General features: G+C 35.6%; 1 long non-coding RNA gene across 1 annotated transcript in view; it reads left to right on the top strand.

Annotated features, from left to right (window-relative positions):
• The window catches only part of LOC145674492 (uncharacterized), a 306129-nt gene that overhangs the window by 88520 nt on the left and 190620 nt on the right, over window positions 1-26989 (top strand). The window contains exon 2 of the long non-coding RNA XR_014128955.1: window positions 7862-8096. This is a non-coding gene — a long non-coding RNA (uncharacterized LOC145674492). The remainder of the gene's footprint in view (window positions 1-7861; window positions 8097-26989) is intronic.

Below are 26989 nucleotides of genomic sequence, written 5' to 3'. Positions count from 1 at the left end.
TTAGTGTACTTTTCTGACATGGTAGCACTTGGTAATACACAGTTGGTTGACAGTTTAAAAAATGGATACACCCTTTTTTTCCGCATACTAATGACACATAATGTATGCAGGTGCGGCCGGAGGTAACATGACACATAATGAATGGTTTCCGGTTAAAAGAAATGTTAATTGGACAAGCAGAATATAGAAAAAACCTTTTCGGAAATAAAATATGCAGATCACACACGTAGAACAAGGTAATTCATTAATATTCAGCACATGTAACGCGACAGCTGCCGGATCGGAATGAGTGAAAGAAAGCACTGGAAACTTCCAGTTCTTTTTAATTTATTATTGTTGGAATAGGGGAAAGAACACACTCGAACCTTCTGGAAAGATTTAAGGGCATATAAATACTGATGCATTTGCATGATGTGTACATTTAGAAAGAAGAGGGCACCAAGAACATCAAGTGTTAACTTTGCGAAGAAGATATTTTACTACTAGGAGAGATTGGAAGATTGGTAAGTAATAACGTTGTAGTTTTCTTGTATTATACTTGTTCATTTTTATATGGGAAAGGGACATATTGTAATTGTTTGGAGTATAAGGGGGACGGAACTGTTTGGTTTTATCGGGAATTGATTGCGGATTTTCCGGCATTGAAAAATGATATGACTCGGTGTACTTTTATGGAATTATAACTTGACTAAGATGTAGTATAATGTAATATGAAGGGAAGCAACATTAATGATTGCACCGGGAATCGAATGAGTATTCTCCCACGTGGAGAATCGTACGCTAAATTTTATGCTTGAAGTGTGAACTTATTACTTATACATAACTATGAATTGTGTAAGATGTAACACGAAGTGAACAGAATGCGCTCCCGGGAATCGAACCAGGGCTATTCCACGTGGAGAACCGTACGACAAACATTTTGCTTAGCAGATATTGTTACTTATATGTAGCTATGAATTGTGTAAGACGTATAACTGGTATTTAGAAAGTATATGGGAAATTTTATTGAGTAGGGAGTTATGACACTGCCGGAACTTGAACCAAGACTGTCCCACGTGGAGAACCGTACGCTTGCTTGCACTGTAGACCTTTCTCAGTTATAAATGCTATATTTTTGTAATTTGAAAAGTCGTAATAGGGTAACTAATTACAGTTTTTTCTTTTCTGTTTTAGGTGCTGAAGCAAATAAGTGATAGAATCGAGAAAAAAGCAGAGAGCACGAAAGACGTGGATTGTAATTGGATCATCACTTAAACAGGGATAAACTAATATTCGGTAAGTATTATTATTATTATTATTATTATTATTATTATTATTATTATTATTATTATTATTATTATTATTATTATTATTATTATTATTATTTTCAAAATTTTGTTTGTTTTCAGGTTTTTTAGTCATTGTATACATATATTGATTGCACTTTTTTTGTCTTGTATTTTACAGAAAAAAATGGAGTTTTACGTCGAGGAATTTAACGTGATTGATGAAACCATTTTCCAGGGAAGACTGAGAGGCTTGGATAGTGCTGAACGTGTTTTACAGACTTGGCAGCAGGTAGTGGACCTGCAAGCAGCAGGGTATGTTGGATCGTCTGAAATTGTAAGTGATCTACTATCGCTTTTGTACCTATATTATAAAAATAATCAATATATCATTCTGAATAATGTTCGCTCAGCAGCGGATATTATAGAGCTTTTCGACCACGGATTTTTCCGTGAAGATCGACTGTATGATGCGGCATTTATGTCATATTTAAATTATATGGCTTCTGAGAAGGGGCAGTTAGAGCGAGTGAGTGATAAAAGTGTATCCGCGTTCTTTTCATTTACGGGAAATCGAGAAAATGTTCAATCAGAACATAATGATGATGATGATGATGACTCATTACATATTGATTGGGCACTATTAAATGAAATTAATTTGGATGAACCAGTAGAAATTCAAAATTCCGAAACTGACTTTACAGAGATGTTGTGGCAAAAATTACAAGAAATTGAGGAAGAAAGTGCGCGTGTTGATCGTCTGAATAATGCACATTATTCAGAAGATATGCGGCCCACAACTTCTCAGCACCCTCCATTGCGAGGATATGGAGGAAATGAAAGAGAGTGTAATATGTTTGAAATTGTGGGGAGAAATGTGAGAGAGTACCCGCGTTTTAATATGAAAGGGGTGGAAATTATTGTAAAACCAACGGTGCAACATATAATTACAAATCCCATGGATTATATTACATCCATGATGGATTATGCGCTTTCTACCGTTCTGAGGGATACACGGCCCCACGATTTTGTTGGTTTAAGAATAAATTCCGACCGAGATCTCCTGAATAAAGAAGTGTTTGTTCCATGGCGAAAACGTCAAAATTTGAATACCGATGTGGTTCTTAGAACGGTGGAGAACGTACTAAATAGCAATGAATCATTTCTTTTAGGAAATCAATTAGAATTTCGGTTTGACATCGTTGATGGATTACACGGACAGGGTATACCTAAACGCGCAGCGGTAAGAAAATATGCAGAAATGAGTATGTTTTTCAAGGATCATGTGGCGGCCACAAAGGCTAGTGATTTTCTTTGTCTGCCAAAATCCATAGTATATTGGATTACGAAACATGAAGAGAGTAAGCAGGCTTTATACAATATGACCATGCCTACACGCAAAACTTGGGAAAATAAAGCACAAAAATTGTGTAACGATGCAAAAATGTACGTTGAACGGAAACAGGGATTTGATTTGGAAGATGTAGTTGCCTTTCAAAATTATTTAGTGAAAAAGAATTATCAAATTGTAGTATATGAATTACCGGAAGATTCCAGAACACCTGTGGTACGCTACCCAGGAATAAATGCTGAGAAAAAGATATTTATTTTGTATCAGAGAGGGGATACTGTGGGTCATTTCCAGCCCATTAAGAATATTAATTCATTTATGGGTAAGAGGAATTTCTGCTTTTCGTGCTTGGAAGGATTTAGATCAGATAAAAGTGCTCACCAATGTCAGATGAGATATTCGTACTGTGAACATTTTCATAGTAAAGAAACTAACGCGAAATTGGTACATTGTACACAATGTACACAATGTACCAATTTCGCGTTAGTTTCTTTACTATGAAAATGTTCACAGTACGAATATCTCATCTGACATTGGTGAGCACTTTCATCTGATCTAAATCCTTCCAAGCACGAAAAGCAGAAATTCCTCTTACCCATAAATGAATTAATATTCTTAATGGGCTGGAAATGACCCACAGTATCCCCTCTCTGATACAAAATAAATATCTTTTTCTCAGCATTTATTCCTGGGTAGCGTACCACAGGTGTTCTGGAATCTTCCGGTAATTCATATACTACAATTTGATAATTCTTTTTCACTAAATAATTTTGAAAGGCAACTACATCTTCCAAATCAAATCCCTGTTTCCGTTCAACGTACATTTTTGCATCGTTACACAATTTTTGTGCTTTATTTTCCCAAGTTTTGCGTGTAGGCATGGTCATATTGTATAAAGCCTGCTTACTCTCTTCATGTTTCGTAATCCAATATACTATGGATTTTGGCAGACAAAGAAAATCACTAGCCTTTGTGGTCACCACATGATCCTTGAAAAACATACTCATTTCTGCATATTTTCTTACCGCTGCGCGTTTAGGTATACCCTGTCCGTGTAATCCATCAACGATGTCAAACCGAAATTCTAATTGATTTCCTAAAAGAAATGATTCATTGCTATTTAGTACGTTCTCCACCGTTCTAAGAACCACATCGGTATTCAAATTTTGACGTTTTCGCCATGGAACAAACACTTCTTTATTCAGGAGATCTCGGTCGGAATTTATTCTTAAACCAACAAAATCGTGGGGCCGTGTATCCCTCAGAACGGTAGAAAGCGCATAATCCATCATGGATGTAATATAATCCATGGGATTTGTAATTATATGTTGCACCGTTGGTTTTACAATAATTTCCACCCCTTTCATATTAAAACGCGGGTACTCTCTCACATTTCTCCCCACAATTTCAAACATATTACACTCTCTTTCATTTCCTCCATATCCTCGCAATGGAGGGTGCTGAGAAGTTGTGGGCCGCATATCTTCTGAATAATGTGCATTATTCAGACGATCAACACGCGCATTTTCTTCCTCAATTTCTTGTAATTTTTGCCACAACATCTCTGTAAAGTCAGTTTCGGAATTTTGAATTTCTACTGGTTCATCCAAATTAATTTCATTTAATAGTGCCCAATCAATATGTAATGAGTCATCATCATCATCATCATTATGTTCTGATTGAACATTTTCTCGATTTCCCGTAAATGAAAAGAACGCGGATACACTTTTATCACTCACTCGCTCTAACTGCCCCTTCTCAGAAGCCATATAATTTAAATATGACATAAATGCCGCATCATACAGTCGATCTTCACGGAAAAATCCGTGGTCGAAAAGCTCTATAATATCCGCTGCTGAGCGAACATTATTCAGAATGATATATTGATTATTTTTATAATATAGGTACAAAAGCGATAGTAGATCGCTTACAATTTCAGACGATCCAACATACCCTGCTGCTTGCAGGTCCACTACCTGCTGCCAAGTCTGTAAAACACGTTCAGCACTATCCAAGCCTCTCAGTCTTCCCTGGAAAATGGTTTCATCAATCACGTTAAATTCCTCGACGTAAAACTCCATTTTTTTCTGTAAAATACAAGACAAAAAAAGTGCAATCAATATATGTATACAATGACTAAAAAACCTGAAAACAAACAAAATTTTGAAAATAATAATAATAATAATAATAATAATAATAATAATAATAATAATAATAATAATAATAATAATAATACTTACCGAATATTAGTTTATCCCTGTTTAAGTGATGATCCAATTACAATCCACGTCTTTCGTGCTCTCTGCTTTTTTCTCGATTCTATCACTTATTTGCTTCAGCACCTAAAACAGAAAAGAAAAAACTGTAATTAGTTACCCTATTACGACTTTTCAAATTACAGAAATATAGCATTTATAACTGAGAAAGGTCTACAGTGCAAGCAAGCGTACGGTTCTCCACGTGGGACAGTCTTGGTTCAAGTTCCGGCAGTGTCATAACTCCCTACTCAATAAAATTTCCCATATACTTTCTAAATACCAGTTATACGTCTTACACAATTCATAGCTACATATAAGTAACAATATCTGCTAAGCAAAATGTTTGTCGTACGGTTCTCCACGTGGAATAGCCCTGGTTCGATTCCCGGGAGCGCATTCTGTTCACTTCGTGTTATATCTTACACAATTCATAGTTATGTATAAGTAATAAGTTCACACTTCAAGCATAAAATTTAGCGTACGGTTCTCCACGTGGGAGAATACTCATTCGATTCCCGGTGCAATCATTAATGTTGATTCCCTTCACATTACATTATACTACATCTTAGTCAAGTTATAATTCCATAAAAGTACACCGAGTCATATCATTTTTCAATGCCGGAAAATCCGCAATCAATTCCCGATAAAACCAAACAGTTCCGTCCCCCTTATACTCCAAACAATTACAATATGTCCCTTTCCCATATAAAAATGAACAAGTATAATACAAGAAAACTACAACGTTATTACTTACCAATCTTCCAATCTCTCCTAGTAGTAAAATATCTTCTTCGCAAAGTTAACACTTGATGTTCTTGGTGCCCTCTTCTTTCTAAATGTACACATCATGCAAATGCATCAGTATTTATATGCCCTTAAATCTTTCCAGAAGGTTCGAGTGTGTTCTTTCCCCTATTCCAACAATAATAAATTAAAAAGAACTGGAAGTTTCCAGTGCTTTCTTTCACTCATTCCGATCCAGCAGCTGTCGCGTTACATGTGCTAAATATTAATGAATTACCTTGTTCTACGTGTGTGATCTGCATATTTTATTTCCGAAAAGGTTTTTTCTATATTCTGCTTGTCCAATTAACATTTCTTTTAACCGGAAACCATTTATTATGTGTCATGTTACCTCCGGCCGCACCTGCATACATTATGTGTCATTAGTATACGGAAAAAAAGGGTGTATCCATTTTTTAAACTGTCAACCAACTGTGTATTACCAAGTGCTACCATGTCAGAAAAGTACACTAAGCAAATTCAAGGTTAGTGTACTAGATGCCCCTATCCTACTCCGCTCTTCCTTCCATTGTAAGTTATGTGGCAAAAAGCGCTCAAAAATATCCATGTTTAATTATTGTAAATGAAAAATGAAACTGCCAACTTTCATATCTTCAACCATGGGTATCTGATATGTAATGGTCCCTTCTTCTTCCTCTTCGTATCAAAACCTGAGACTTAATCCCAAGAGACGCTTACATAATATAAATAAAATATGTTTACTAATTGTCTAGGGTAATTAGCAAAACCAATATAACTTAATCTTAATACCCAAGGTTCAGGGAATTTTATATAAGTTAGGCTTTTCCAATTAGATCAAATTTTATTCAGGAAACCCAAAAAGAGAATTTTCCCTAGTGGGATTAAAAGTTCCTTAATTAATAAAATTGCGTTCTCTAATTGTTCAGTTGCCTAGAAAAGAAAATTAGGTTCACCTCTTAGAACTAGGGGTCACTGCCTACTTAATACCTTAAATTCTGCTTGCTCCAGTCCGGAAGCATACAATCCAAGAATAACTAAGATTTCTCTAAAAGAGGTTTTCAACATGCGTTTTCGTACAAGCAATCATAAACCTAGAAAACTCTAAAGAGAGCCCCAACATTCTGAGCACTGTCTGGCCTAAAATCCCTAATTCAGGTATTTCCCTTTATTGGACAAACCTTCAGGAAAATAAACTAGCTATTAATCATTTATCAGGGAAAAAGTTAATAGGGAAATTTCCTTCATCTAGGAATGTAGCACTTTCATTCAAGGCTCGGTAATAGGAAACAATCTCAAACCTCACAGCCTGTCATCTCCTTACGTGAGGAATCAGCTGTGTAAAATAATCTAATCCAGCTAGTTAAACACAACTAACTGTAAAAAAATAACTTATTTGGCTCCAGTTGCCATAGCAACGGCCTTTCCTAAAATTCAATCAAAATTCCTGTACCAGCCAGCTCCCAAAAACGGACGTTGCCTACAATAGATCTAATGATCCCTACTAAAATACATTTCATACAAAATTCGTATCCGGGGATCGCACCTATCCTTAGTCTAAGCCCCAAGGACATACAACCAGAATTTAGATATTCCGATTCGTTTACCTCTAATACAAATGTAAAACTTGGTCCTAAGCCACAGCCATCTCCTCGGCTGCACCCTCGCTACTGACTAAAAAAAAAAAAAGTCGCGAAGAAAAACGAGACCTCTGGAGTACGGAGGCTCCTTCCGAAAGAAAATTCCGCCTCTACTGCTTGAAAAGAATGAAGAATCTGCCATCCTCTTGCTATTTCCCTTCTCTCTTATATATGATTTTTACAACCTTCCCACTCCGCAACAACGAGAGAAGCTGTCGATCTGCTTAGCAGTGTTTCAAACTAAACTAGCTATCTATCAAAATTGGAATTTAGCCTAATTGGAATTAATTTTCTCTAAAGCTGTCGAAAAAAAAAATATTCGGCCGGACATAGCGCGAAAGTAAGGTATTTGTGCAACCAGGTCGGCTTTGGCTTCTAATAATTTTTGGTGTAAAAAATCATCTTTCCAAAGTTTTGTTTTTTTTTTCAAACACCCCATATGTAAACTGTATAGTGTTATATTCACTTGAAATCTTGAAACAAGAATTGATAATTTTGTTATCCATACATATTTTTCACCTATTATTTTGTGTCAACATTTCTTCGAATTGCATTGAAATATTTATTTTATTTTATCTATTGCAGGATAGAATAACCACCATTATGGCTTTATTAAATACACCAATGCAGCGAGTGAGTCAGATCAACAGACAGGAAATGGAAGAAGAACCATATGGTTGTAATCGTGCTGCTATTAAACAACCAATAATGACAATTGTTTTTGTGTTACTGTTGGTAGTTGTAAGTGCTACTATCTACATGTGCATTCCAGTGAAAAAGGCAAAATTAGTTGACTAATTACTTCTGATCATAATTAGTGGTAAGTAAGAGAATACAAATTATTCTAAATTTATACCGTTTTGTAGTATTTGTAAATATGGTTTCTAAATAAAGGAAGTGTGCATATTTCTTAGCCATTATACGCGCACTGAAATTCAACATATAATATTTCTCAATATTCAAAATTAGGTACCTTTTACATGTCAAATGCTCACTAACGTTAACTAGTTTTCTTAGGATGTTTCAGAATTATAGTAATAATTTCTCGAAAGAGAAATCATGTCTTCCGTATATTTGAAGCAATTGCTTTCTTTGTTCATAGGTGACTAGCAGCGTTCACCCCGCTTCGCTGGGGTCACCCCGGAACGCAATAAACCTTGTTAATTAGATAATTTTTACTTTTTCGCTTTCAAGTGATATGATAAAAACCATAGTAGATTGCAGTAAATGTTAACATTATATCGCCTGTCATTTATGTTAACCCGCCGAGTGACACGGTCATGCGGGTTGCATATAAATACGTTTATTTTTACCTATGATGAACTAACAAAGGATTTGTACGTTATGGACACTTGAATGGTCAATTATCTCAAGACACTGGTAATTGAAAATTAAAGTGATATGATAAAAACCATCTAGGGTCCAAATCCTAATAACCCCCCAAAAATGAAAGAAATTGGTTCAGCCGTATTAGCGTGATGAGGGAACAAAGGATTTGTGCGTTCTCTTTTATATATAAGATTCATAAATAACACTAAATTGTAAATCGAAATCAAAATGTTTTTCCAACTGTGGATATGCTGATCGTTCATTCGAAGTTTCGAAAGTACATGAGTAAAAATATCAACAAATTTGAGAACAGAAAGTGAGATAAACCAAAGCGAAGATGGGGTAGTGTACAGAATGAATTAAAAAAATATATGATATGAAATATTTAGATGAGATAAGGAAAGCACTAGAAGAAAGGATTAAACAACATAAATAGATTCTTCGTTTTCTATTTTTGAAAAAAGGAAAAACACAGTGCACTAACATGCGAGGAAAGCATGGTATTAAACAGACTGGGAAGCTGTAGAAGTAAAAAAAAAAATATGTTAAATATGCTGTAGAAAGATATTTAAATAAATAAGCAAAAAGAAACTCACAGTGGATACAAAGAGGCGAAAGAGAAAGACTAATGAACTCAACCAGTGTACTAATGATTCAGGGATTGTGGAATAGAGAATTAGGTCATCACATTTATCATCAGATTAACAGTACACACTATGGAAAGAATGTACTGAAATAGAGTCTTCTTCACACTGACGTATAGATTATGAATTTTAACCAAAAGAAGATATCCACGAAGATTTCGTTTTCAATAAACAAAAGGTTGGAATAAATATCGTAGACCACATGACACATAAATGCTATGCCATGCTGTTGACTGAAAATTGATCTTATAGTTCTTTTATATGAAGTTTTACCACCAGCATTACGAACTCGTACGGAAAAAAGACAGAAGTGTCAGACCGGGAAGTACAAAGTAAATTAAACTTTGGATCGGTGCTTTTGATACTTTTTTTTATGTGAATCTTACATGAAAGTGCTTCGGAAATATTTTGTGGTGTATCTGTCCTGAATAAACAGGAAATTCTATGACCATGATAGCATCTACTTCCTGTATAAAACATCATAGGTATGGGGTTGAAATCGTAACTGCAGAAAACAAAAACCACTGGATACGACAGGAAATTGCATTCTATTATTCATATAGTATGTATCGAGCTTTAGACCTACATGCACATCGATGTTGATAGAAAATATTTGCAATTTAGGTATATCATTTAAATGTGTACCAGTTAGGGCCGGCGCGAGGGGGTCGAGCCGTGCCACACCGCAGAACGCCAAGTACAATAGGCGGCAACATTTGAAAAAGAAAAGAATATTATCAGAATATAATGCTTCGTAATAGGCCCACATGGAAAAATAAAATTGTGTTCATCTGAGAATGTAATTGAACTCCACTCACATTCAAAAAAGACTACTCACTTAGGAAATTCAGAGCATTGCCCCTGAGCACTAGCGGATCCAGAAGGATCGTTTGGAGGGGGCGGTTCGCTTCCTGGAAGATAAGCGTAACTTCAACGTGACTAAAATTTTAGTTAGCAAGTATGGGACGCATACCAATCCGGGGCTGGAGGAGGGTGTAAACCTGATTCCCAGATTCCATTTTGGGACCCAAATTTGTGTGTGTGTGTTTTTAAAAATGAAAGTATGTTCTATCTTACGGCTTAATGAACCCGTAGATTCACTGTCTCAGTAACAAAAGAACGCAAGTGCATCCTCCCTTGCGCTGTACCAATTAAATAATTACTTTCATAATTTGCTTCCATAAGGTTATTTTTTTATATTCTTCTTCTCAGTCTACTTAAAGATCCATCTAAAACTCTATATAAAACTCTTTCTTGCACTTAATTCCTTCCTTTACAAAAATGGCAGAGAGAGGGAGAGGGAGAATGATGTTGAAGTATCACATCACAAGGCAGGGGCTTACGCAGGGGATGGATCCAGGGAGTCCGGATCCCTTCCACAAAATATCGATTTTTCTGTAAATTTCGTCTAATTTTGGTGGTGATTTTACAAATTTGAATATAATTTATTCTCATTTTAAATTTGGACTTCTTCCCGAAATAGTCCAACGTACGTGCCTATCACGATGTATAAAACATGTATAACTTACTACGTTTACTTCATTTATTAGGTCCTGGTGTTACAGCCTTGAAAGGACTAACTAACGCCAATAGCACTGGTAAAAAGTGCCCTCGCTTGTAAAAAAAAAAATGATTTTTTTTTAAATCGCTAAATCCAATGCATCTACTTTTAAATAAATCCGTTCACGGGGTCACTAGCCAAATAACCTCAAAACTGGAATTTTTGAACTTCCATTTATGCCAATGGTAAAAGTTGGATGGTTGAATACGTTTCGAATTGTTGTTTTTTAATACTAATTTGAGGACACTGAGGCCAATGGAAGGATGTTTTAACACATTGGTGTATGAAGCGACGAGAAAAATGACATCAATGGATATAAATGCATACTCCATTCTCGTGACTCCATGAACGGATATGCGTTAAGATAGTTCAATTTGATTCAGGGTCCTCAAATTAGTATGAAAATAGCAATTAGAAACTTATTCAAGAGTAGGCACTTTCTGCTAGTTAATATCGTTTGTTCTCTGTGCGCATTACAGTGATTCGGATTCCACCTAAAACTGCAGATGTACGTTTCATATAGCATCGGTGCTAAAAGGAACAAGCTTTCTCTCATATTCTGTTGATATTGATATTTGGGAGGGGTGTCATGGTGAGTTGTGGTATAAGCCTGTAAAGCGTACTTCTTTCGATTTGATTCGAGTCCATAATTTTAGCCAAAGTGTGATAAACAAAGCATGTGTTTCGAAATAATTGAAAGCCACACACACACCCTGCTTTCATGTGCCTCCCCAAATTGCATGAATTTCTCATTACGGGATTTTCACATGTTTATACTGCCTCTTCCAGTCTCGGTCGCTTCACCAAAAATGACAACAGAGTCACGTTCTTAAGTTTCTTACTCACCTTCAACACAAACAAACACACTAACAGAACCACCGCAAATTAATATATAACGGGTTGAATTTGAAATATGTTAAAATTATAGTCACGTAAAAAATATTTTATCGTTGTCAATGTAACAGAGTAGGGTCACACGGTTAAAAGTTATCTTGTCATCTGTTATCTGCCATTAAGCCCCTCCCATTTCTCCTCTGTGTAGATAAATATAGCTTTCCTTTGTTGCACAAAAGTGATCGCAGGAAAACATTAAGCTTGACCTAGATCTATCGATTTCACTATCCAATAGAATGCAAGGGTATGTTCCGATCGTCGACTCCTATCCATTATATTTTTTCATTGTCCTCTCTGAGAGGGACATAATCTTTGAACTATAGCGTTATGCGAAGAACATTTCCTGATGGGCAAAATGTTGTTGGATTTTCGATGCGTTTCTTTTTGTGAAACTCAATATTTCACCACGACTTCAATTTTTCAACATTCTTGAGGTTTTCTTAAATGTGTGTTCGGATTGCGGCTCCATAAATCGTACCAAAATCTTCTGATGTATCAAAGGTGAAGAAAACTTTCGTATGATCGGTATAGAACTCAGGATTCACGAGATGTTCGAAGTTACTGATAAATCTTGGCATTATGTATCCATAGAATTGTTCATTTCTCAAGAAAAAACTTTCAACTGTATTCAATTGATGTATTTAAAGATGAATATATCAGGAATTCAATTGGTGGTACGTTCAGGAATTTTTCACTTAAACAGAAGAGAGCGAGAAGACAAATATAGGACACTGTTACAAAAGTGTATGCAAAGGGTATTTTGGTTTGTTGCTTGAGCGGTAACAACATGGCGGCTAAAGGAGACGTTCACTTACTGATTATAGTAGAATCCGAACCACTTTTTTGTTCAAATGTACTCCAACCGGGAATCGAACCGGAGACCATGAGCACCGTATAAGGTATTTTGTTTAAGCTCACCGCTTTTGCAGTGGTATAATTGCGTATGTAAAGAAAAAAAAACAATAGACTAGACTAAAAACAGGAGGTTAGAAATTGGCTCTATTAAGTAATTTGTTAAATGTAGCTTTTAGAAACATAGTATAATTATAATTATTCCTATAACAACAATAAAATTATATTATACTAGCCTTGGCCTAGGGTGAGGCTTCGCCTCCAGACCCCCAATTTGCTTGGAATACGGGCTCGCTCAATATAGCAAATGCTCATACGTGTTACTATGGTTCAATATTTAGCGTTCTTCCTTCTGTATCTTTCATATAGAATTGAATTGAGCTAAAACTCTGTCAAAAAATTCAAACACGTCGTAAGGCATTTTAGTGAACCACTCCCAGCTCTTTTCTTACATTTCTCTTTATTCAGGTAAAGGTAATTGAAGTTTTGGGACCAGAATTTCATTTTCATATCCTTTTCCTAGGCACAATTTTAAAATATACGTCTTTAATTCAAAGAGTGAGCCGTCTTACCCTCCTTCCTACAGCTGTTTGTCCAACGAATGAATCATATATTCGGTCTTTTGGTGCTTACGGTGTCTGCCTAAGGAACTAGGGACAAAAGTATTCATAATTAAAATATGTCTGTATTAAGATCGGTCGTGAAAAGGCAATATTTATATTTGCCAATGATAAATGCTGGAAATATAAAAAAGAAAGACCTTTGGGGGGGCGATCGCCCCCTCCGCCCCCTCCGTGGATCCGCCAGTGCATGTAAAGTGGAATATTTTCACTCTGTTATGCATTACACCAACAACTCTCGATTTCATAGTTTTGATATGTTGTAAATTTATTCCATCGTTTTCACACCCTTGATAACCCTGTATATCAGATGTCAATACAAAATTTAGGCCACTCAATTTATGAGACCCATTTAACTATGTCACAACCATTATGAGAAAATAGTTACAAACATAAGGCCTTCAAACAGTATATTTTACAAGTTAAAAAAGGAAAAGAACTGAATTTATTATACCTAGGTGCATAGCTTTTTCTTTTACAGGTTGCTCTACAAGAGCAGTTTTGCCATTTTCACTAAAGCTAAAACCCCAAATTATCTTTGGTAAAATAAAAGAACATGGGCCAATGTTAGAAAAATCGTACCGATAGCAAATTTAGCGATGGGAAACACAAAACGTTACAGAGTAGGAAAAGAAAAGTGGAAACTACCAACTCAGATTATAAATCAAACTTTGTATGTCTATGTTCTCTGAATCTTTCTATCGTTCTTTATATGAATGTATTTTTGTATACTAATTTATGCCCGTTTGACCTTTTCCCGTTTCGCCTTATGCCCTTAAAACATTTTGACATACAACCGATAAGGATGTTATCTTAAGGCGGAAAGGGAATTCCTGTTTGGCTTTTTCCTGCTTGATCTTATAACATACAAGGGAATTTTCATTCTCTTTCTGTAACAAAGAGGTATTTATCTTATTCTCAACTGCAACGTCTCTTCGATTCAAGACAAATTAAACTCAAATATCTTAGAAGAACATAAATTTTATTATCACACCCGAAATAGCATATCAAGTTTCTATGTGGATATAATATGAAACAGCATTAGTATATGAAATTACCTCAATTTCACTGTTCTTAAGTCTATCTTTTAGGCGATGAATCCTGTCGTCAAACCGTCTCTACTTTAGCTTTCTAAGTGTTCCCTGATAACCCACTTGAAGAAGTACTCGCAATCTTTCATTTTCACGTTGCTTGTCTTTCATTATTTCAATGAAAGAATGTGTCTAAGTGATTCCTTGATGTCTTTCTTCGTAATTTGACGTGCCACTGTCCTGCATTGTTAGTCGTTCGTTCTTGATCGTTTTCCAAGTGATTCCACAAGTCACTACAAATAGATAAAAATACATCATTAGCATATTAAAAATTCAAAGGATTGCATGAGAATCTACGTTAGAAAGTCGAGTCAAAATTTTGGGTGAACCTAATTTATTTCTTTTGTAAATCAAAAGAATGTCTTCTTTTGATAATTTACAAATCAGTGAATGCAGAATCTTCAATACATGCACGTCACAAGAAAACCTATATTACACTTTACATGAGGTGTTAATGGGGAAAATGCTATACTGTAGAGTGCTCGGAATAGCTTAATTAATGATTTAATAATTAAAAAATAAAATTTGCACTAAACGCCATCTATTTATGTAGGAAAGAAAACATACTTACAGAGAAAATAACGTATCACCATCATCCAGCCAACTGTCTACAAGATAATCATGGAACTCCTCCTTACATAGAACGTCAGGCGCATCTTCTTGCAAACGTAAAAACACTACATCTAGTTGGCACCAGAGGTAGTTCTGCTGCATGTCGAATCCATCTTTTCACTTCAGTACTTTCTTTGTACAATTGAGAAAGTCCTAACTGCTGAACTTTCCTCCAACAGACTGAGAGAAAAGGAAGGAACATCCTCTGATTTTAACCAGGAAATTCTTTATTTACAGCATTGATTGCTACTTTCTGAGGATCAATAGAAACTACGTCCTGTAATCTTACATATGTGTTTTGCTTTTTACTGTGAAATATGCAGAAGAGGAGAACAAATACCTGGCCGAAATATTTTCCGTGCAGGGTGTACATTTGGGAGAAAAGGCGAGGTACAGTCTTAAGTGTCCCATCCATTACAATCCTGTGGCACTGACAAAGAATTTCCAAAGTTCCAACAGTGCCGAAAACCTGTTCAAGATAGAAATAACACAGACATTCTAAAGAAAATGCTTTAGTATTAATATTCTTACTTCTATTACTATTGTCATATCAGATTTTCACGATTTCAAAATAAATAAATGAATAAATAAATAAAATAAATGCAAGAAGAAAGTAGGAAATGATAAACTATTTTCTTGATTACTAAAATATAACTCACAAGAATTCTACTGGTGTCAACGCCTACATCCTTCAATAAAAGTTTTGCCGTCGTGCGTTTAGCTCCACGATCCTTCCACCTTCAATTTACTCAATCTTTGCGATAGTGGTGCCCAGTTCATGCTCGTACATTATATAGAGAGTGTTTGACGGCACGAGAAATAGGGACAACAGATACAGTTTCATCCCTTAGCAATCTTCTTCCTGGAGAGAAGAAAATAAATTCATTTTAAACATCAACAGAAAAAAAAATATACTTTCCCTCGAGAAAGTAAGGACAGACGGAATATTGCTTAACTACGACCGGTTAATTGTGTTACACTATAAATAAAAAATGGACTATGTATTTCTGTGCTAGCTAGGATGCCATTTAAGAAAAGTTCCACATCTAAAGTTCTAAAATAACTTTTGGAGAAGTTGCAAGAATAAATATTAGAAACATGCAGAGAAGCTTCAGTGTCAAAATTACTTATACCTTATTACAACTATTATATATACTTACCTATATGTCTTAGTAATTGTTGATGTTCGTTCTTCCGCCGCTCTCTTCTTCATATGTGAGGTAAAAATACAAGGCTACATGAGCATTTTTTTAAAGAGTGACGCAAATAACACAGTATTCTGAATACTTGCTTTGATTATACGCTGTTCTGTTCGTTCAAACGAAAATACTACTAGCCTTACAAATGTTTTCCAAAATGACACTAAATTTCCCTATCATAATTTGAAAATTCCCTTCGCTGGTGTAAGGCGAAATGGAAAGGGCAAACGGGAATCCCTGTTTCGCCTTATAAATCAAATTAGCATATACTATCTTAACATCATAGCCTGAAGTAATGAAAACAGGCACTAGGTGAAACGGGAAAAGCCAAACAGGAAGATACCTAAAGTTTCATTTTTAAATCATCTGAAAGAATTGTTCACTTACATTTTCCTGTGTTTAATTATTAAAGATATATTTTGCAAACGGACAAATATGTGGACGTTTCGAATTAGGTAAAAATATGAAAACTGTTTCAGTGATGTATAATTACAGTGTTCTAAAAAAAATATATATTTCTGGGAGAAAAGTCTGTAGGTCTATAGTAATGTACCATGTTAAATTCAAATCTGAAATCAAAATTTCGATATCAGGGTTACTTTCTCAGTAATATAGGATGTTACGTAAGTACAGGACTCATGGTCTGAAAAAAATACTGAGAATGGAACAGTAACTAAGACGTTACTGGTTTAGTCTGTAGCATGTTTTGAAGTGAGTGTGTCTCTTGTCTCTACTGACACATAATCAGAAGCCTTCTGACATGCTGAGTTATCTTTCTTTCATTTCCCATTCATGAAACTCTGAATTTTAATTAAAAAAAGAAGTAACAGTCAGTTTAAATTTCATAATCAAATTGAATTCATTGGAAGAACTTAACACTAGTGGAAAATCCTGTTAACCTCTGAAAAGTTAACCTGATAGTGTTGCCAGAAATTACATTTGAAATTTCATTTTCTTATTATACGCTGTGTTCAAACGGTACTATCACATTTCCCTATCGTGTCCCTGAACGGAAAGTTTGAGGGAAAAAATCATGTTTTGGGTAGAAAAAATCCCTTATTTCTATTTTGGATCAATCCGGAACACCCTGTGTTAACACACAGATATCAAAATCTACTGAAAAATACTAAATGGAGTACAATACGTGTGTACAAATTTTCAAGCTTCTATCTTGAATAGTAAGTATGAAAAAAATACCAATCAGCTAAGAACATCCCCACAGTGGCCCAGATGACTCAAAAAGATTCGGATGTAATATAAAAGTTTTCTGAGACATCCTAGGGTCATGTTTTATACTTCATTCTCTTCAGAATACAACAGTCTTTCAAACGGTACCATTCATATGCTTCCGCCATGTATCTGAGGCGGGAAAAATTGCAAAAAAAAAAAAAAAATGGAATTTTTGTTAAGAATATCCCTTTTTTCTTAGCACCTCTGGACCCCTCCTCCATTTGTCAACACACAGATCTCAAATTCAACTGAAAAATGTTAAGAGGATAGTGAATATGTCTACAAAGTTTCAAGCTTCTATTTAGAAAAGTATGGTAAAAAATATTAACATATGTGCTAAGAATATCCCCACAATACCCCAAATTCCCGCATAAAACGGAAAAAAATTATAAGACTTCCCAGTTTACCCTAGAATCATGGCTCGTACCTCATTCTCTTCAGAATTGAAAGTACTTTCTAACGTTACCAATCACGTGTCTTCATCTTGTATCTGAGGCGGGAAAATCTTGAAAAATAAGGGATTTATTAAAATATCCCTTTTTTAACCTTTTTACCCGTTTGAACACAACGCAAAGATCTGAAATATATCTGCAAAGTACTGAAGAGTACACTGAATGTATGTGCAAAATATCAATCTTCTGGCTGCAAAAGTAAGCCTGCCAAAAAATAATATGCCCACAATATCATAAATTCCCGTTTAAAACAGGATCTCAGGTGAAAATTTCCTGAGACATCCTTATTTATACTAGGATTATGGTTCGTACCTCATTCTCTTCAGACTAAAACAGCCTTTGAAACGGTACAATTCGCTTGTCTCCGTCGAGTATCTGAGCGGGAAAATCGAGAAAAAGGAAATTTTCGTTATTATTATTATTATTATTATTATTATTATTATTATTATTATTATTATTATTATTATTATATTCTTGCACCTCTGAACCACCGCTGTGTTAATGTAGAAATCTAAAAAAATATTAAGGGGAGCACTGAATGTTTGTGCAAATTTTCAATCTTAATAGGTGCAAAAGTAAGTCACCCATAAAATAGTCAAAATGGGCCTAAAAAAATCCTTTTGTTTTAAGTTATGACGCCATCACACCTTATGTTTTGACCCAGAAAGGCGTGAAACCATACGTAACGTGTTCTACAATGCTTCCACGCTAGAAAAAAGCTTTATTAGTACTTTTCTAAATCGAATAATGAAAATACTACCCTAACGTATAAACATATAAGATATATATGAGGCGTATAGTTTCTAAATCCGCCATCTCCTTCATAAAAGGTTTCGAGAAAAACAGGAAAAACTGATAACTCAGAGATTATGTGAGATAAAATTTTCTTTTTAGAAATACTTTCCTGCTTTCTGGACATTCATTATAACTACCAAATGACAAAAATCTCTCTCATCCCATTTCTCGGTTATTGCAGAAAGCAGTTTGGAGATGGCGGATTTTGAAAACAACTTTTGGAGATGGAGGACTTTGAAACAAACGTACTTAAGCTTTTGTGGTTTATTTGCTTCCAAGTCGTTACTATTATATTTTCTGATAACTATTTCAGAACAGGACAGTAGATGGAGATAAACTGAATCTAAACAACGATATTAACTTGTTGGGTGACATTATAATGTGCACAAACAAGGAAAAAAATGAAGCTATAATCATAGTACGTTAGCTACATTTACGGGTCAAGTTTCGAAGTTCCCAGCCCGTTTAGAAATATCGTCTCCTAACATAACATAAGCTTACTTAACCTCACCTCACTAACCAAATCTAACCCATTGGGACCTAACCTAACCTAACATAGCCTGACATAACAGGATGGGAACTTCGGAATAAATGCCACCTTTACCAACAAGAAAAGGATTGAAAGTGATCTTTACACTGTTTTCATATAAAGTTCTCATCAGAATCATGTTCGAAACACTGGCATTCAGCCTAATCCTCATCTACACTTTCTTCTGTTGAAGCAGTCAGTCTCTTTTCAGCATCAACATAAATGGTTAAGTTTGAATTAGCACGCCAATTCTCCCCGAAGTGTTTCGTTAGGAGTTGAACAACATCTTGCAACTTTTTTTCATTAACGTCGGTCTTCAATTCATAGCATAGAATAGAATAGAATCAAAATGATGGGGTTTACAAACGCACTGCTGAGTGCAGATGGCGGCTTTTGAAGAATACTCTGAACTTTAAAGCAGTAATTGAGGGTGGAGGTGGCGACATTTCAAACAACTCTTTTCACCATCATGTAGGGCATGGAAAGGAATAACAGTAAATCTACTTACCTCATTTTTCTTGAAAATTGGAGATGGCGGATTTAGAAACTATACGCCTCATATAACGGTTAATGCCGTGCTACTGTTTTTAATCTTCAATTTATTTCCTACTCAATAGTAGGCATACCCGTGTTTTGTCAATATTTACTTCAGTATTACGAAATCGGGGCTTTTGAACCGATACTCTAACCAAAAGATCACAATTACGTGACCATGTGTGACCTTTAGTAGGTACTCTACTATTGGTGTGTGCAGGACAAGGGTACCGTTTTCTGTGTAACTTTGAGGGGCCCTATGAAAGATATGCATTAGGAAAAGGGAAAAACGAATGGCCATGTACTGTAGAAATAGGAGAACCTGCTTCAACTTAGCAATTTGGGCCACCTTATTAGAGAACCATTTCAACTTTGGAGGTCCCAGGCCACTAAACCCCCCAGGATCGGCGTCCTTGGTGCAGGACTACCAACTTATGGGAGCTAAGTGAAGTTTTTCTAAATAATCAACCTTCACTTAATAATAATAATAATAATAATAATAATAATAATAATAATAATAATAATAATAATAATAATAATAATAATAATAATAATAATAATAATAGCGCTTCGGAGTTCACGCATGTATCGGATATTTTTAATGAGAAGCTAGCAGCCAGCACCATTTTTGTTTTAAAGCTGAAATTATTTTCGAAATCATACGTACTTTTATGTAAATTGGTAGCATGAGTCACTTGCATGCACTCGTCACGTATTACTGGTGTGTTGATACGATGATTTTTGTCAAGTGATTTTTTTCACTCCTTGGAAATGAATCACAAGCAAGTGAGATTCCTTTGAACATACAGTATATACTGTAGTTAACCTAAATATTTGTTCACCCCTTTGTGGATTTGTGCAGAAAACGAGTTCCTTCTGAGAATCCCTTATAGCTTTCTCTCTTTTTTTGTTGCTATTTTTGGTTTGCTAACGGTATATTTCTTAATAACTACTTACTTCCACTACCTAACACAGTAATATAGTATTTTAATGTACACTTACTTCCACTACTTAACACAGTAATATAGTATTTTAATGTACACTTACTTCCGTTTTTCTTAGCAGTTAGCACCGAAACAAACGAACACACACAATAACAAGTCAGAATTCGCTCCATAACAACAAGAAAACCAGTCGAGCATGCGCAGCAAGTGCTGGAGACTAGCTTCAAACAAAACACGATAGGTGACGCTGTCATCAAGAAGAAATGCATCTGCGAACAGATGCAAAAGTCTGCATCAATCGAGTAATCTTAAACCACAATGCATTTAAATGTCTCAAATGACCCGTTTCTTATTTTCGATCGTTCTCTCGGGTTGAAAATGCTCCGCATCAGTGACAAAAACGAAATTTATACATATTAATGCGCCATTTGATGCATGTAAATGTTTCAAATTTCCTATGATGCACTTGTAGTTCTGTGTGAAGATTAAGATATTGAATACCGACACACGAATAAAAGGAGTTACTCACAAGTAAACCTTACGTTTGGGTGAATCGAGTTGCTGACTGAGACACATATGAAAAAGTAGTACTAAATGTGGTCAGTATTTCAGTGAAGTTTTAGGTGCGAAGCTCCAGGGGTTTAGGAGATACAGCTACCAGAACATCACATGAAAGTACAGAATAGTCTTCATACAGTTGGAGGTAAAAGCTCTGTAAGACCTCTTGTAACGACAAAAGATGAATAACAAATATATGGGTACATATTAGGACTAGGGGGAAGTCATATAGTAAGGGTATACCTGACGGCGGCCATCTTGAAATCCGCCATTTTGAATTAAGGTTAAGTTTTTGAAATAGGAATAGGGTCATGTGATACATGATTTAAGGCGCAAATTTAATCAGAAGAACAATGGTGACGTTAATTTTGATTTACGCGCAATTGGTAAAAAGTTACAGGGAAATTAAATATTGTTGCTGCATATCTATTAGTCCTTTACCCCACTTTGTAAATTTTGTGTTAATGATAATAATTAAATAAAAAGCAGATGGATAAATATTAGGTCTATGGTAAGAGTTGCCTTGATGGCGGCCATGTTCAAATCCGCCATTTTGAATCAGACAAAAGTTTTAAACAAAACGCATAACAGTGACACCTTATTAATAGCAAATTTTACCATAACTCCAACGGTATAACCATTTTTGCTTTATCATTAACCAGCACAAAATTAAATGGATCGCTTCTTACGACTACTGCTTTGACGGAATTGTTAACGACAAATGTGTTAAGTGTAACTGGATTGCCTTTGTCAGGTGTGCTCACAGTGAGCAGAGCATCTGTGCAAGTCATGCACTCTTTTCTGAACTACATATTGATTGTACTAATTGAGGACTTTTCTGGAAGAAAGACCCAAGTTCAATTATGACTCAATTCCACTTTGGTCATTTTTCCTTAAATTAGCAACTTGTTTATGCGATAACAAATGCTGGTTAATGATAAAGCAAAAATGGTTATACCGTTGGATTTATGGTAAAAATTGCTATTAATAAGGTGTCACTGTTATGCGTTTTGTTTAAAACTTTTGTCTGATTCAAAATGGCGGATTTAAACATGGTCGCCATCAAGGCAACTCTTACCATAGATCTAATATTTATCCATCTGCTTTTTATTTAATTATTATCATTAACACAAAATTTACAAGGTGGGGTAAAGGACTAATACATATGCAGCAACAATATTTAATTTCCCTGTAACTTTTTACCAATTGCGCGTAAATCAAAATTAACGTCACCATTGTTCTTCTGATTAAATTTGCGCCTTAAATCATGTATCACATGACCCTATTCCTATTTCAAAAACTTAACCTTAATTCAAAATGGCGGATTTCAAGATGGCCGCCGTCAGGTATACCCTTACTATATGACTTCCCCCTAGTCCTAATATGTACCCATATATTTGTTATTCATCTTTTGTCGTTACAAGAGGTCTTACAGAGTTTTTACCTCCAACTGTATGAAGACTATTCTGTACTTCCATGTGATGTTCTGGTAGCTGTATCTCCTGAACCCCTGGAGCTTCGCACCTAAAACTTCACTGAAATACTGACCACATTTAGTACTACTTTCTCATATGTGTCTCAGTCAGCAACTCGATTCACCCAAACGTAAGGTTTACTTGTCAGAATTCTCTTTTGATAAACAAGATAGAAATTGCATATACATTTCAAAATTAATGGGAGAACATTTCATCATGCTTCTCGCGTGTTGTGAATTTTTCCAAGACATGTTGCTGAGAATGACTTTTTAATATCTCAGGGAGCCCTAATTGATTTGAATAGGAACGTTTTATTGTTAAGAAGATTTGCAAAACTTCTTAGATTTGCTCTAGATAATGCCAGAGATATTTCAAAGGAATTGTAACCACAAGCTAATAATTTGGTTTGTAGTAGAGGCCAGAAATAGCTCACTCCTTCACAAAATAAGTATCGTGAAGACGCTGGTGGAAGAAGACTGTAGCGATACCGCGACTGTAGCGAGTGGAAAAAACTAGCATGGGTCTGAAGTTTATAATACTGTGTAATAAGTTGATTCCCATATTTTAGTATTAAAGAGAGGGATTTTTGGGGGTCCCCTGATACTGGGGGCTCCTGAGCCTGGGCTCTATTAACTCCGTCCTTATTCCGCTCCGGAACTCATTGACAAGCTTTCGGTAGAATTTACAAACCGATTTATGGATTTCGGTAATATGAGGTCTCAGTTAACTTTTATTTAACAATTCCATGAACTATGATATTTCAAACCAAGATGAAAATGTTCAATTAGAATTGAACGATCTGCAAAGTGATCCATTTCTGCAATCAAGGCAAGACGTGAGTTTACATTCTGGAAGCTGGTGTAAAGTAGTAAATTTCCCAAGTTAAGTGACTTTGCAAGAAAGATTGTTTCCTGGAAGTACTTACATGTGTGAATGTGCATTTTCTTCTATAAAAACAATAAAATCGGCTCAAAGAAATGGACTGAGTAATACCCATCTCTGTAGTTTACGATTGTGTTCTCCTATCGAATTTTACTTTCTGGAGAACTGGTCAATTCTCATAAACATCCACTTGAAACAAAAGTAGGTAAAACTATCGCTGAAATGTAACCACTGCTGTTGTTATCGTGTTGTTATTTGGAATAAATCTTATCTTTCTTCAACTGATATTCTCTCAGAAAAATTTTGAGTTGTGTAAATTTGGGGTTGCGTTAAATACATCCCAATCAAAACACTGATACTCAAACCACAGAGGAAGAAACACAAAACACAAACATGTCAAAAATGTTGTATAGGTTCGGTTATGTTAGATTAAGCTAAACTCTCTTAGAAATATGATTTTCACTATTCAGTGGTTTGTTGTTTATGTTGTGATTTTCGAGGTTTTAACGGACACCCGTAAATTTGACGATTTCTGGGCTAGAATGTAATCATTGTGTAAAACAAACGTAAAACATCATGCGGCCTTTGCCACATACAAATTACTGTGATGGGGTCCCTTAGTTTGAAGAAGTTGGCCATCATTGCTGTAGAACATTTTAATACATAGAGTACACTAATCTCATCTCGCCAGACACACGTAATACAGTTATATTCCGTTATAACTGTTCTTACAAGAATTGGCTTGCCCGTTGATAGCAAAACACACCCAGATGACAGCATAGCAAACGGAAGGCCGATACGTGATGTTTTGACTGTATATCTCTTGTTTTCAATGTTACTTTCATACAGGACGTAGTGCGCGTGTTTTCCTCCACCACCCGACGGTCAATGTGAGAAATTGTCAATTACGAGAGTTACATCAGATCCTGGAAAAAGTTATCATTAGCGGTGATGATCACTGAAAGAAAGGTTGACTGGAAAGTAATGAGACTGATTTTCTTGGGCAAATTAGAAGGGCCCGAGGGCGGGGTACCTGAGCGTGACTTTGGTGAAGGATGTGACGTAAACGATCGATTTCTCGTCCGTTGAATTTCACATATAGTGGATCGCCTGGAAGAGCGCCAGGTAACAGTCAAATTGCACAGTAATATCGAGCACTGACATGTGATAAAGTTTTGTGTTCTACTTGATAAATGCACTTGGTATGATATGCAGGGCGCTGCAGAGAAAACAACTTTCCATATTTAGGAGAAAATCTGTACGGAAACACGGGGCTGCACTATATGTGTCAAGTTAGCCGGGAGAATTTCACAATTTCACAACCTGACTATGTGATTTGTCCCTGCTACATTACTTCTGAAAACTGCCAGGTAAATAAAGCCGTTATTAATGTTTCAAATGTTCCGGCCAGGCCGGGACATAATATTAAAATTTTGAAATTTCATAATCTGACTACGTGAACCATTCCTGCTACGTGTCTGCTGAAGACTGCTCGAATTTGAACATTACTGCTAAACAAATAACGCCGTTATAAACGTTCCCAACGTCCTGACAAATTTGACGTTGACCAATTTAAGTTGGCTGGGACATAATCTTAAAATTTTACAATTTCACAATCTGATTTCCTGAATCGTTTCTGCTACATTCCTGCTGAAAACTGACCAGACAGGAAAGGTACTGCTAAATAAATAACGCCATCATTAATGTGTCAAACCTCCCTGCCAATTTCATGTCAAATTGGCTGGGACATAATCTTAGAATTTTAAAATTACATAATCTGACAACGTGAATCGTTCCAGGTACTTTCCTGCTGAAAACTACAAGAATTTGAAAGTTACTGCTAGGTAAATAACGCCGTTATCAACGTTTCAAATGTCCCGGTTAACTTGACGTCAATTTGGCCGGTTCATAATATTAAGACTTTAAAACTGAAAAACATGACTACATCCGCCATATTTTTTTATGAAAACTACTCGAATTTGAATGTTATTGCTAGGTAAACAACGCAGTAATTAACGTTTCAAATACTCCTGTCAACTTGACGGAACATAGGATTATACAATTGAACAACATGACTATACCCGTCTTTCTGCTGAAAACTGAAAACTATTCGAATCTGAACATTACTACTATGTAAATAACGCCATAATTAACTTTCAAATGTCCCGCATAACTTGACGTCTAGTTAATCATAAACATAATCCTAACTAACTAACTAACTCTATGGCCTATGGAACCCGGAGGTTCAATGCCGCGTTCGCAAAAGAACTCCACTGATTTCTATCCTTAGCTAACTGAATCCAGTTTCTACTTTGTATTCCAACCTCTGCGAGACCCATCTTAATATTGTCCTCCCATCTGAGCCTAGGTCTTCCTAATGATCGTTTTCCGATTGGTCTTACAGTCAACACTTTGAAAGCGTTTCTACTTTCTTCCATCCTAGCTACACGACAAGCCCACCTAAGCCTCCTAGACTTGACGGCCCTAACAATGTTGGGTAAACCGTATAAATTATGTAGTTCCTTGTTATGAAGTTTCCGCCATTTACCATTCCCGTTCCCCGTCCAAATATTCCTCTCAGGATCTTGTTCTCAAATACTTTCTGTGTATGTTCTTCCCTCAGAGTAAGCGACCATGTTTCGCAACCATACAGAATAACAAACATGATTATCGTTTCGTGTATTTTAAGGTTCAGATTCCTCGATAGAATTCGCGACGACAAGATATTTTGAACCGAGTAGTAACACAATTTCCCTGCTGTCAGTCGACATTTAATTTCTTCGTGAATATGAATTTCCTCTGTTAATACTGATACTAGGTATTTGAAACTAACCACTTTATCAAAAGTATTATTTAATATTTTAACGCATCCATAATTTGCCGTATTACGGTCCCGACGCACTTCCATGTATTTAGTTTTCTCTGCATTTACTTCTAAACCCATGTCCCTGCAAGCGTTTAATAAGATCTCTGCATTTCTTTCTATTGTTATCCTATCATTTCCTATTAAATTTACATCATCAGCATATGACATATCCTGGTGAATACCGTTCAACTCTGGGCCCTGGTTGCTATCTTTGATTTTCCTTATAGGGTATTCCAGAACAAAGTTAAGTAATAGTGGCGACAACGCATCTCCTTCTTTCAGGTCATTCTCGACGTGGAAACTCTTGGACAAAAATTTTCTTACCCGGTCTTTACTTTGGGATTCATTTAAACATATCTTAATTAATCTAATTAGCTTTCTCGGTATCCCAAGGTTTTTAAGAACGCTGTATAACGTTTCTCTCCTAACTGAGTCGTACGCCTTTCTAAAATCAATAAAAGTTGATGTACCGGTGTATTCTATTCTCACTTTTTTTTGGAGTACTTGGCGAATGGTAAATATTTGGTCGATAGTTGTTCGATTTCGTCTAAATCCGCACTTATAATCTCCAATAATTTCATCTGCGTATGGGGTATTACGGTATTGCTAATAGATTTTTTGAAATTATTTTAAAAGATGTTGACAA

Source organism: Thermobia domestica, chromosome 17 (assembly GCF_964235325.1).
Source record: "Thermobia domestica chromosome 17, izTheDome1.hap1.1, whole genome shotgun sequence".
NCBI classification, from domain to species: domain Eukaryota; kingdom Metazoa; phylum Arthropoda; class Insecta; order Zygentoma; family Lepismatidae; genus Thermobia; species Thermobia domestica.
This window is presented reverse-complemented; position numbering and strand designations above follow the sequence as displayed.